General features: G+C 39.3%; 1 protein-coding gene across 3 annotated transcripts in view; it reads right to left on the bottom strand.

Annotated features, from left to right (window-relative positions):
* Positions 1-11,085, bottom strand: part of sema5ba (sema domain, seven thrombospondin repeats (type 1 and type 1-like), transmembrane domain (TM) and short cytoplasmic domain, (semaphorin) 5Ba) — a 945,671-nt gene that overhangs the window by 889,811 nt on the left and 44,775 nt on the right. The gene's annotated exons all lie outside the window — the stretch shown is intronic.

Below are 11,085 nucleotides of genomic sequence, written 5' to 3'. Positions count from 1 at the left end.
GATATGGTACTACGAGGTCCCTAAGATAAGATGGGACCTGATTATTCAAAACCTTATAAGTAAGAAGAAGAATTTTAAATTCTATTCTAGAATTAACAGGAAGCCAATGAAGAGAGGCCAATATGAGTGAGATATGCTCTCTCCTTCTAGTCCCCGTCAGTACTCTAGCTGCAGCATTTTGAATTAACTGAAGGCTTTTTAGGGAACTTTTAGGACAACCTGATAATAATGAATTACAATAGTCCAGCCTAGAGGAAATAAATGCATGAATTAGTTTTTCAGCATCACTCTGAGACAAGACCTTTCTGATTTTAGAGATATTGCGTAAATGCAAAAAAGCAGTCCTACATATTTGTTTAATATGCGCTTTGAATGACATATCCTGATCAAAAATGACTCCAAGATTTCTCACAGTATTACTAGAGGTCAGGGTAATGCCATCCAGAGTAAGGATCTGGTTAGACACCATGTTTCTAAGATTTGTGGGGCCAAGTACAATAACTTCAGTTTTATCTGAGTTTAAAAGCAGGAAATTAGAGGTCATCCATGTCTTTATGTCTGTAAGACAATCCTGCAGTTTAGCTAATTGGTGTGTGTCCTCTGGCTTCATGGATAGATAAAGCTGGGTATCATCTGCGTAACAATGAAAATTTAAGCAATACCGTCTAATAATACTGCCTAAGGGAAGCATATATAAAGTGAATAAAATTGGTCCTAGCACAGAACCTTGTGGAACTCCATAATTAACTTTAGTCTGTGAAGAAGATTCCCCATTTACATGAACAAATTGTAATCTATTAGACAAATATGATTCAAACCACCGCAGCGCAGTGCCTTTAATACCGATGGCATGCTCTAATCTCTGTAATAAAATTTTATGGTCAACAGTATCAAAAGCAGCACTGAGGTCTAACAGAACAAGCACAGAGATGAGTCCACTGTCCAAGGCCATAAGAAGATCATTTGTAACCTTCACTAATGCTGTTTCTGTACTATGATGAATTCTAAAACCTGACTGAAACTCTTCAAATAGACCATTCCTCTGCAGATGATCAGTTAGCTGTTTTACAACTACCCTTTCAAGAATTTTTGAGAGAAAAGGAAGGTTGGAGATTGGCCTATAATTAGCTAAGATAGCTGGGTCAAGTGATGGCTTTTTAAGTAATGGTTTAATTACTGCCACCTTAAAAGCCTGTGGTACATAGCCAACTAACAAAGATAGATTGATCATATTTAAGATCGAAGCATTAAATAATGGTAGGGCTTCCTTGAGCAGCCTGGTAGGAATGGGGTCTAATAGACATGTTGATGGTTTGGATGAAGTAACTAATGAAAATAACTCAGACAGAACAATCGGAGAGAAAGAGTCTAACCAAATACCGGCATCACTGAAAGCAGCCAAAGATAACGATACGTCTTTGGGATGGTTATGAGTAATTTTTTCTCTAATAGTTAAAATTTTGTTAGCAAAGAAAGTCATGAAGTCATTACAAGTTAAAGTTAATGGAATACTCAGCTCAATAGAGCTCTGACTCTTTGTCAGCCTGGCTACAGTGCTGAAAAGAAACCTGGGGTTGTTCTTATTTTCTTCAATTAGTGATGAGTAGAAAGATGTCCTAGCTTTACGGAGGGCTTTTTTATAGAGCAACAGACTCTTTTTCCAGGCTAAGTGAAGATCTTCTAAATTAGTGAGACGCCATTTCCTCTCCAACTTACGGGTTATCTGCTTTAAGCTACGAGTTTGTGAGTTATACCACGGAGTCAGACACTTCTGATTTAAAGCTCTCTTTTTCAGAGGAGCTACAGCATCCAAAGTTGTCTTCAATGAGGATGTAAAACTATTGACGAGATACTCTATCTCCCTTACAGAGTTTAGGTAGCTACTCTGCACTGTGTTGTTATATGGCATTAGAGAACATAAAGAAGGAATAATATCCTTAAACCTAGTTACAGCGCTTTCTGAAAGACTTCTAGTGTAATGAAACTTATTCCCTACTGCTGGGTAGTCCATCAGAGTAAATGTAAATGTTATTAAGAAATGATCAGACAGAAGGGAGTTTTCAGGGAATACTGTTAAGTCTTCTATTTCCATACCATAAGTCAGAACAAGATCTAAGATATGATTAAAGTGGTGGGTGGACTCATTTACTTTTTGAGCAAAGCCAATAGAGTCTAATAATAGATTAAATGCAGTGTTGAGGCTGTCATTCTCAGCATCTGTGTGGATGTTAAAATCGCCCACTATAATTATCTTATCTGAGCTAAGCACTAAGTCAGACAAAAGGTCTGAAAATTCACAGAGAAACTCACAGTAACGACCAGGTGGACGATAGATAATAACAAATAAAACTGGTTTTTGGGACTTCCAATTTGGATGGACAAGACTAAGAGACAAGCTTTCAAATGAATTAAAGCTCTGTCTGGGTTTTTGATTAATTAATAAGCTGGAATGGAAGATTGCTGCTAATCCTCCGCCCCGGCCCGTGCTACGAGCATTCTGACAGTTAGTGTGACTCGGGGGTGTTGACTCATTTAAACTAACATATTCATCCTGCTGTAACCAGGTTTCTGTTAGGCAGAATAAATCAATATGTTGATCAATTATTATATCATTTACCAACAGGGACTTAGAAGAGAGAGACCTAATGTTTAATAGACCACATTTAACTGTTTTAGTCTGTGGTGCAGTTGAAGGTGCTATATTATTTTTTCTTTTTGAATTTTTATGATTAAATAGATTTTTGCTGGTTATTGGTAGTCTGGGAGCAGGCACCGTCTCTACGGGGATGGGGTAATGAGGGGATGGCAGGGGGAGAGAAGCTGCAGAGAGGTGTGTAAGACTACAACTCTGCTTCCTGGTCCCAACCCTGGATAGTCACGGTTTGGAGGATTTAAGAAAATTGGCCAGATTTCTAGAAATGAGAGCTGCTCCATCCAAAGTGGGATGGATGCCGTCTCTCCTAACAAGACCAGGTTTTCCCCAGAAGCTTTGCCAATTATCTATGAAGCCCACCTCATTTTTTGGACACCACTCAGACAGCCAGCAATTCAAGGAGAACATGCGGCTAAACATGTCACTCCCGGTCCGATTGGGGAGGGGCCCAGAGAAAACTACAGAGTCCGACATTGTTTTTGCAAAGTTACACACCGATTTAATGTTAATTTTAGTGACCTCCGATTGGCGTAACCGGGGTGTCATTACTGCCGACGTGAATTACAATCTTACCAAATTTACGCTTAGCCTTAGCCAGCAGTTTCAAATTTCCTTCAATGTCGCCTGCTCTGGCCCCCGGAAGACAATTGACTATGGTTGCTGGTGTCGCTAACTTCACATTTCTCAAAACAGAGTCGCCAATAACCAGAGTTTGATCCTCGGCGGGTGTGTCGTCGAGTGGGGAAAAACGGTTAGAGATGTGAACGGGTTGGCGGTGTACACGGGGCTTCTGTTTAGGGCTACGCTTCCTCCTCACAGTCACCCAGTCAGCCTGCTTTCCCGGCTGCTCGGGATCTGCCAGGGGGGAACTAACGGCGGTTAAGCTACCTTGGTCTGCACCGACTACAGGGGCCTGGCTAACTGTAGAATTTTCCACGGTGCGGAGCCGAGTCTCCAATTCGCCCAGCCTGGCCTCCAAAGCTACGAATAAGCTACACTTATTACAAGTACCGTTACTGCTAAAGGAGGCCGAGGAATAACTAAACATTTCACACCCAGAGCAGAAAAGTGCGGGAGAGACAGGAGAAGCCGCCATGCTAAATCGGCTAAGAGCTAGTAGCTACGCTAAGCTAGCGGATTCCTAAAAACACGCAAAGTGAATAATGTGTAAATAATTTATAGGTGATTCAGCAGAAGGAGTGCTTTAGTTAAGGCACGTAAAGATTACACTGGGAAACAAATCGTAATCTAGATAACTAGATCAATTTAACTGCGCAGAGTAAACAGCTAACAGATACAGAAAAACACCGCTGTGCTCCGGAACAGGAAGTGATACAATACCGCAGTGAGAGCCAACCACCAGTACAGGCCTAAACAGGCGCCTCTCAGCTGAACGCCAGAGAAAGGCAGCCGCGACTTATCACATCAAAATTCCACTTCACATATTGTAAACAAGATGCTGCTATCTTTTTTCAGTTCCAATCATGTTTATATATGCATATGTACTTATATATATATATATACACATATACACATACACACACATATATATACAGGGGTGCACATAACTGGTACTCATGGTGCTTGTGCATGCTTAAAAATAAATGATGCGTAGCAGAAAACACAAGGAAAGCACTTCATAAGAGGAAAGCAATGACAAATTGTAGGAAAATTGTTTCTCTCTACTGTGCATCAATGATGTTTAGCACTCAGGAAGCACGATAAGTACCAGTTATGTGCATATATACAACCCCTGGCAAAAATTATGGAATCACCGGCCTCGGAGGATGTTCATTCAGTTGTTTAACTTTGTAGAAAAAAAGCAGATCACAGACATGACACAAAACTAAAGTCATTTCAAATGACTTTCTGGCTTTAAGAAACACTATAAGAAATCAGGAAAAAAAATTGTGGCAGTCAGTAATGGTTACTTTTTTAGACCAAGCAGAGGGAAAAAAAATATGGAATCACTCAATTCTGAGGAAAAGATTATGGAATCATGAAAAACAAAAGAACGCTCCAACACATCACAAGTATTTTGTTGCACCACCTCTGGCTTTTATAACAGCTTGCAGTCTCTGAGGCATGGACTTAATGAGTGACAAACAGTAGTCTTCATCAATCTGGCTCCAACTTTCTCTGATTGCTGTTGCCAGATCAGCTTTGCAGGTTGGAGCCTTGTCATGGACCATTTTCTTCAACTTCCACCAAAGATTTTCAATTGGATTAAGATCCGGACTATTTGCAGGCCATGACACTGACCCTATGTGTCTTTTTGCAAGGAATGTTTTCACAGTTTTTGCTCTATGGCAAGATGCATTATCATCTTGAAAAATGATTTCATCATCCCCAAACATCCTTTCAATTGATGGAATAAGAAAAGTGTCCAAAATATCAACGTAAACTTGTGCATTTATTGATGATGTAATGACAGCCATCTCCCCAGTGCCTTTACCTGACATGCAGCCCCATATCATCAATGATTGTTGAAATTGACATGTTCTCTTCAGGCAGTCATCTTTATAAATCTCATTGGAACGGCACCAAACAAAAGTTCCAGCATCATCACCTTGCCCAATGCAGATTCGAGATTCATCACTGAATATGACTTTCATCCAGTCATCCACAGTTTTCTGTCTTGACGCTTTGATGTCTTCCTTGGTCTACCAGTATGTTTGCCTTTAACAACCTTCCCATGTTGTTTGTATTTGGTCCAGAGTTTAGACACAGCTGACTGTGAACAACCAACATCTTTTGCAACATTGCGTGATGATTTACCCTCTTTTAAGAGTTTGATAATCCTCTCCTTTGTTTCAATTGACATCTCTCGTGTTGGAGCCATGATTCATGTCAGTCCACTTGGTGCAACAGCTCTCCAAGGTGTGATCACTCCTTTTTAGATGCAGACTAAGGAGCAGATCTGATTTGATGCAGGTGTTAGTTTTGGGGATGAAAATTTACAGGGTGATTCCATCATTTATTCCTCAGAATTGAGTGAGTCCATATTTTTTCCCTCTGCTTGGTCTAAAAAAGTAACCGTTACTGACTGCCAATTTTTTTTTTCCTGATTTCTTATAGTGTTTCTTAAAGCCAGAAAGTTGCCATTTGAAATGACTTTAGTTTTGTGTCATGTCTGTGATCTGCTTTTTTTCTACAAAATTAAACAACTGAATGAACATCCTCCAAGGCCGGTGATTCCATAATTATTGCCAGGGGTTGTATATATATATATATATATATATATATATATATATATATATATATATATATATATATATATTCTATTTCTACCTTGTTTCTTATTTTATTGTATTGTTACAAGTATTATTATTATTGCTTATCCTTGCACACGCTGTTTGATGCACATTTTCCTCTACTCGCACCTATCTTGTGTGTTTTTTAAGAGCTGACGTGACATGTGAATTTCTCCACTGTGAAATCAATAAAGTCTTATCTTATATGTGCCTGGGGTCATAAATCACCGCACTTGGTCGCTTGAAGGTTAATGTATCCAGATACTGCATGTGAAAACTAACTGAACATTTCCTGTAATATTCTCTTCCAAATACACAAAATTCATGCCCACCCTTTTTATAGGTCATGCAAAGGCATAATATATTGGGACAGCTGGATGTCTAAGGGTGTCCTCTAATTAGGGTCTACCTAGGATTAGGGTGTACCTAGGACACTGATAGTCTTGGCCCTTTTTCACCAAAAGTGAACCCTGGAGGCATTTTGAGGAAAAGCAGACACTTTTTCCCAAAAGATTTTGGGGTGATGAATCTGATTTTTGTTTGTTTGTTTGTTTGTTTGTTTTTTGTCTGTTATGCTCAATTTGCAGTTTAAGGTCTGAAATCAGTAAAAAAAAACAAAATGGTCACCAATAATCACATAATTGATTTATATCTCAGCACTAAAAAGTGATAGAGAGGTGCTGTGGGGATCTAAACATACATTTTTAAGGCCAAGAAATACAATTCTTTTATTTTCAGAAGCCCTCCTAGTGTCTTTGATTTCTTTTCTTAATAGATGTCTTTTCATTCTTCACTACATTATTACAACCATTTAAAAGTGGAAAAAAGTGTAAGATTCTCCCTAAAACATGTGTCTAACTTTGTTGTCTTAATGGGTATCTCTTCATTGCATTATTGCATTATGCATTATGTCAGCTTGTATAGGTTACATATGAATTTTTTTTGTGTGTGTGTGTGTGTGTTTGTTTTGTTTTTTTGTTGTTGCTATTGTTGTTGTTTTTTTTTTGTGAAAGACACATTTTGTGCATAACCACACAATAACCACCCCAACAATGCCAGTGCCAATAATCTCTCGCTGCAGAATTTCAAAGATGACATTAAATCTATTTTTAGCACATGACACTGGACTTATTTTTCACACTTGCCTCAGCAAGGTGAACAAGGTGTGCTTTCATGTACATATCAGATGCATATAAGAAAGTCTCAAGTGCTCAGTCATCAACTTTAACTACATTTCCAGAAGATACTGTCAGGAGAAGACCTGCACAAGCTTTTTTACCCATTTTGACAACTTGATTGCATATATTTGAATGTATTTACATTTACCATTTAAAAACAGTTCACATAATTTGATACAATAAGTATAAAACAGCTGAGACTTGTCACACACACTGATGATCCATACTTCCTGTATCATGTTGCACTAAGATACTTCACAACAGTTTGCAATTGTCTTCTAATGTCACAATTATTGTATATATCTATTTCATGGCATAAAATCCCTCAAACTGAACATTTATTTAATAAATATTTCAATGTCCTCTTAGCATGGAACCATTTGACAGCCTGAAGCATATGACCCCAGTGTGCATGGAGATGTGCATCATCTGCCAGGTACAAGATCTAAAGTTGTACTGTTTGATTCCACGTCGCAATGCATTGCCTCAATCAGGGAAGCTATGACAGCATGGCAAAAGTTGAGAGATGAGAAATACAGGGATGTCACAGACAGATTGCTACAGATATTGCCAGCTGATTCAGGGGAACCATTATCACTTGTTTGGCATAAAGCCTGCTGCTCAAATTATACACACAAAGGGAACATAAAGCGCTTGCAAAGGAGAGCCAGCTCCACAGAAATGCCATCAACAGGCCATAAAAACCCTGCCCAGATCAGCCACCCATGCCACCAACATCTGGCTTCTGCAGTCGTTCTTGTCCGGTAAACTGGAATGCTTGTATTTTCTGTCAGGAAAGCAGTTCCAAGCATGATGAGGCAAGAGTTACTCTTTTCTGCAAGTTGTAGTCTCCAGAGGTTCTCCCACCAACAACTGATGCCTTGCAGTTTCATATCCAGAGAACTCACTGTCAAGCCATGGTGTGGAGTCAGGCTGTCCTCCCACAGCCAGTCCTTCCATCAGCTATGTCCTCTGGATAGGTAATGCAGGATGGAATATTGAAATCTAGACTAACTTCAAAAGCATCACTTCCAGAAGCCTGTGTTGTGATTATCTCTTGTTCCTGCACAACCGGATGTTCTTCACAAAGATGCATGTGAAAGAAAGGATGAATGTACTGCACAGGATGCTGTACCATGCAGGAACAAGGCAGATTAGTGTCTTGCCACCAAAATGTCTTTGACTATATTAACATTATATTACATGGTAAAGTGACCTTTTGGACTAGAGATATCATTAAGGACGTTTCTGTGGATATGCCTCGTTTTTGTTGTATCCAATACAGCCATTTATGGAAGAGCCATTTAAAGGGAGTCTACTCTATTCAATACAAGTTCACATCATTAAGTATGATCCTCAGTTGTCCTGTTCAAGTGTAGAAGGTGGATTGAGAATAAATAGATATATATTCACATGACTTACATATAACTTTTTCATTGTCTATTGTCAAATAAAACTTTTTAGTGCTGAGATATCGGCGATTCTGTGATTATTGGCGGCCATTTTGGTTGTTTTTACTGATTTGAGACCTGAAACGCCAAAAGTGAGTGTGATTGACTAAAATTAAGATTCAGCAGGCCAAAAGCCTTTGGAATAAAGTGTCTATCAGCTTTTCCTCAAAACTGCCCCTAGAACCTTAGATAAGCATGTTTAAAAATAATGGGTCTAGTCTGTGAGTGTTTCCCAAGCACAAGGACAAGCAGCAAACTGCCCATTTACAACCTCAAAAAGGACAACTTTCATTATGCTAATTAGTGATGAAAAATTGTTAGGTTCATGCCGTCACCCGCAGCCATACGTGTGAACATCAGGTTAGACAGATATGCACAAACTACAGTACAGGGACAACAAGAGAAAGAGACACCAGAAAGCAGCTGCCTGGTGTTGCTAGCACATGATTTTCTAATTGTTACTGCAAATACACAACAATGAAGCAGACACCCAGATGCACACAGCTACAGTAACAACAACCACCTGTTATAACGAGCTGGTTATACGACCAATCAGAGGCACTTAATCAAAGTGTGATCCTGGAAACAAACCAAACACTACTAAGAAGTCAGGTAAATACATCCAGTCTGATTTTTCCATTGATAAACTGAATCATGGGGTTCATAAAACCAAATCAGAAAGTGTACTTCGAGAATGAATGAGAATGAATACCTCCGCCAGGCCGCCAAACCACACAGGAGGTGTTTATGCTTGGCTTTATTGGTATAGCACGTGTATAACTCTTTACAATCACACAATCATCTGAAACCCAAATCTTTTTGACTGCAATCATCTGAAACCCTGTATGCTTCTCTGTATTGAAATACAGAGAAAGAAAGAAAACAGAAAAAACAGATCAGAGAAAAGATTTTTAATCTGAAAATGTTGTCAACTTTATCCAGACCCAAAGACCACCAACTGCCAAAATTTCACCAGAATCCATCCTGTACTTTGTGAGTTATCGTGTAAATAAGAAAACAAATAGGGGGTCACATAAAGACACCCCCCCCCCCCCTTACAGACACACAAAGGATGATGTACAGTAGTGTTCAGAATAATAGTAGGCTATGTGACTAAAAGATTACTCCAGGTTTTGAGTACATTTCTTATTGTTACTTGGGAAACAAGGTACCAGTAGATTCTCACAAATCCAACAAGACCAAGCATTCATGATATGCACACTCTTAAGGCTATGAAATTGGGCTATTAGTGAAAAAAAAAAAGTAGAAAAGGGGGTGTTCACAATAATAGTAGTGTGGCATTCAGTCAGTGAGTTTGTCAATTTCGTGGAACAAACAGGTGTGAATCAGGTGTCCCCTATTTAAGGATGAAGCCAGCACCTGTTGAACATGTTTTTCTCTTTGAAAGCCTGAGGAAAATGGGACGTTCAAGACATTGTCCAGAAGAACAGGGTAGTTTGATTAAAAGTTGACTTGGAGAGGGGAAAACTTATACACAGGTGCAAAAAATTCTAGGCTGTTCATCTACAATGATCTCCAATGCTTTAAAATGGACAAAAAACTAGAGACACGTGGAAGAAAATGGAAAACAACCATCAAAATGGATAGAAGAATAACCAGAATGGCAAAGGCTCACCCATTGATCAGCTCCAGGATGATCAAAGACAGTCTGGAGTTACCTGTAAGTGCTGTGACAGTTAGAAGATGCCTGTGTGAAGCTAATTTATTTGCTAAAATCCCCGCAAAGTCCCTCTGTTAAATAAAAGACATGCGCAGAAGAGGTTACAATTTGCCAAAGAACACATCAACTGGCCTAAATAGAAATGGAGGAATATTTTGTGGACTGATGAGAGTAAAACTGTTCTTTTTGGGTCCAAGGGCCCACAGACAGTTTGTGAGATGACCCCCAAACTCTGAATTCAAGCCACAGTTCACAGTGAAGACAGTGAAGCATGGTGGTGCAAGCATCATGATATGGGCATGTTCTCCTACTATGGTGTTGGACCTATATATCGCATACCAGTTTGGATATGTCAAAATACTTGAAGAGGTCATGTTGCCTTATGCTGAAGAGGACATGCCCTTGAAATGGGTGTTTCAACAAGACAATGTCCCCAAGCACACTAGTAAACTATCAAAATCTTGGTTCCAAACCAACAAAATGAATGCCTCGCAGATGTGAAGAAATCATAAAAACTGTGGTTATACAATCAATTCAATCAATCAATTTTTTTTTTTATATAAAGCGCCAATCACAACAAACAGTTGCCCCAAGGCGCTTTATATTGTAAGGCAAGGCCATACAATAATTATGTAAAACCCCAACGGTCAAAACAACCCCCTGTGAGCAAGCACTTGGCTACAGTGGGAAGAAAAAAACTCCCTTTAACAGGAAGAAACCTCCAGCAGAACCAGGCTCAGGGAGGGGCAGTCTTCTGCTGGGACTGGTTGGGGCTGAGGGAGAGAACCAGGAAAAAGACATGCTGTGGAGGGGAGCAGAGATCGATCACTAATGATTAAATGCAGAGTGGTACATACAGAGCAAAAAA

This window comes from Thalassophryne amazonica, chromosome 14 (genome assembly GCF_902500255.1).
Source record: "Thalassophryne amazonica chromosome 14, fThaAma1.1, whole genome shotgun sequence".
Taxonomy (NCBI): domain Eukaryota; kingdom Metazoa; phylum Chordata; class Actinopteri; order Batrachoidiformes; family Batrachoididae; genus Thalassophryne; species Thalassophryne amazonica.
This window is presented reverse-complemented; position numbering and strand designations above follow the sequence as displayed.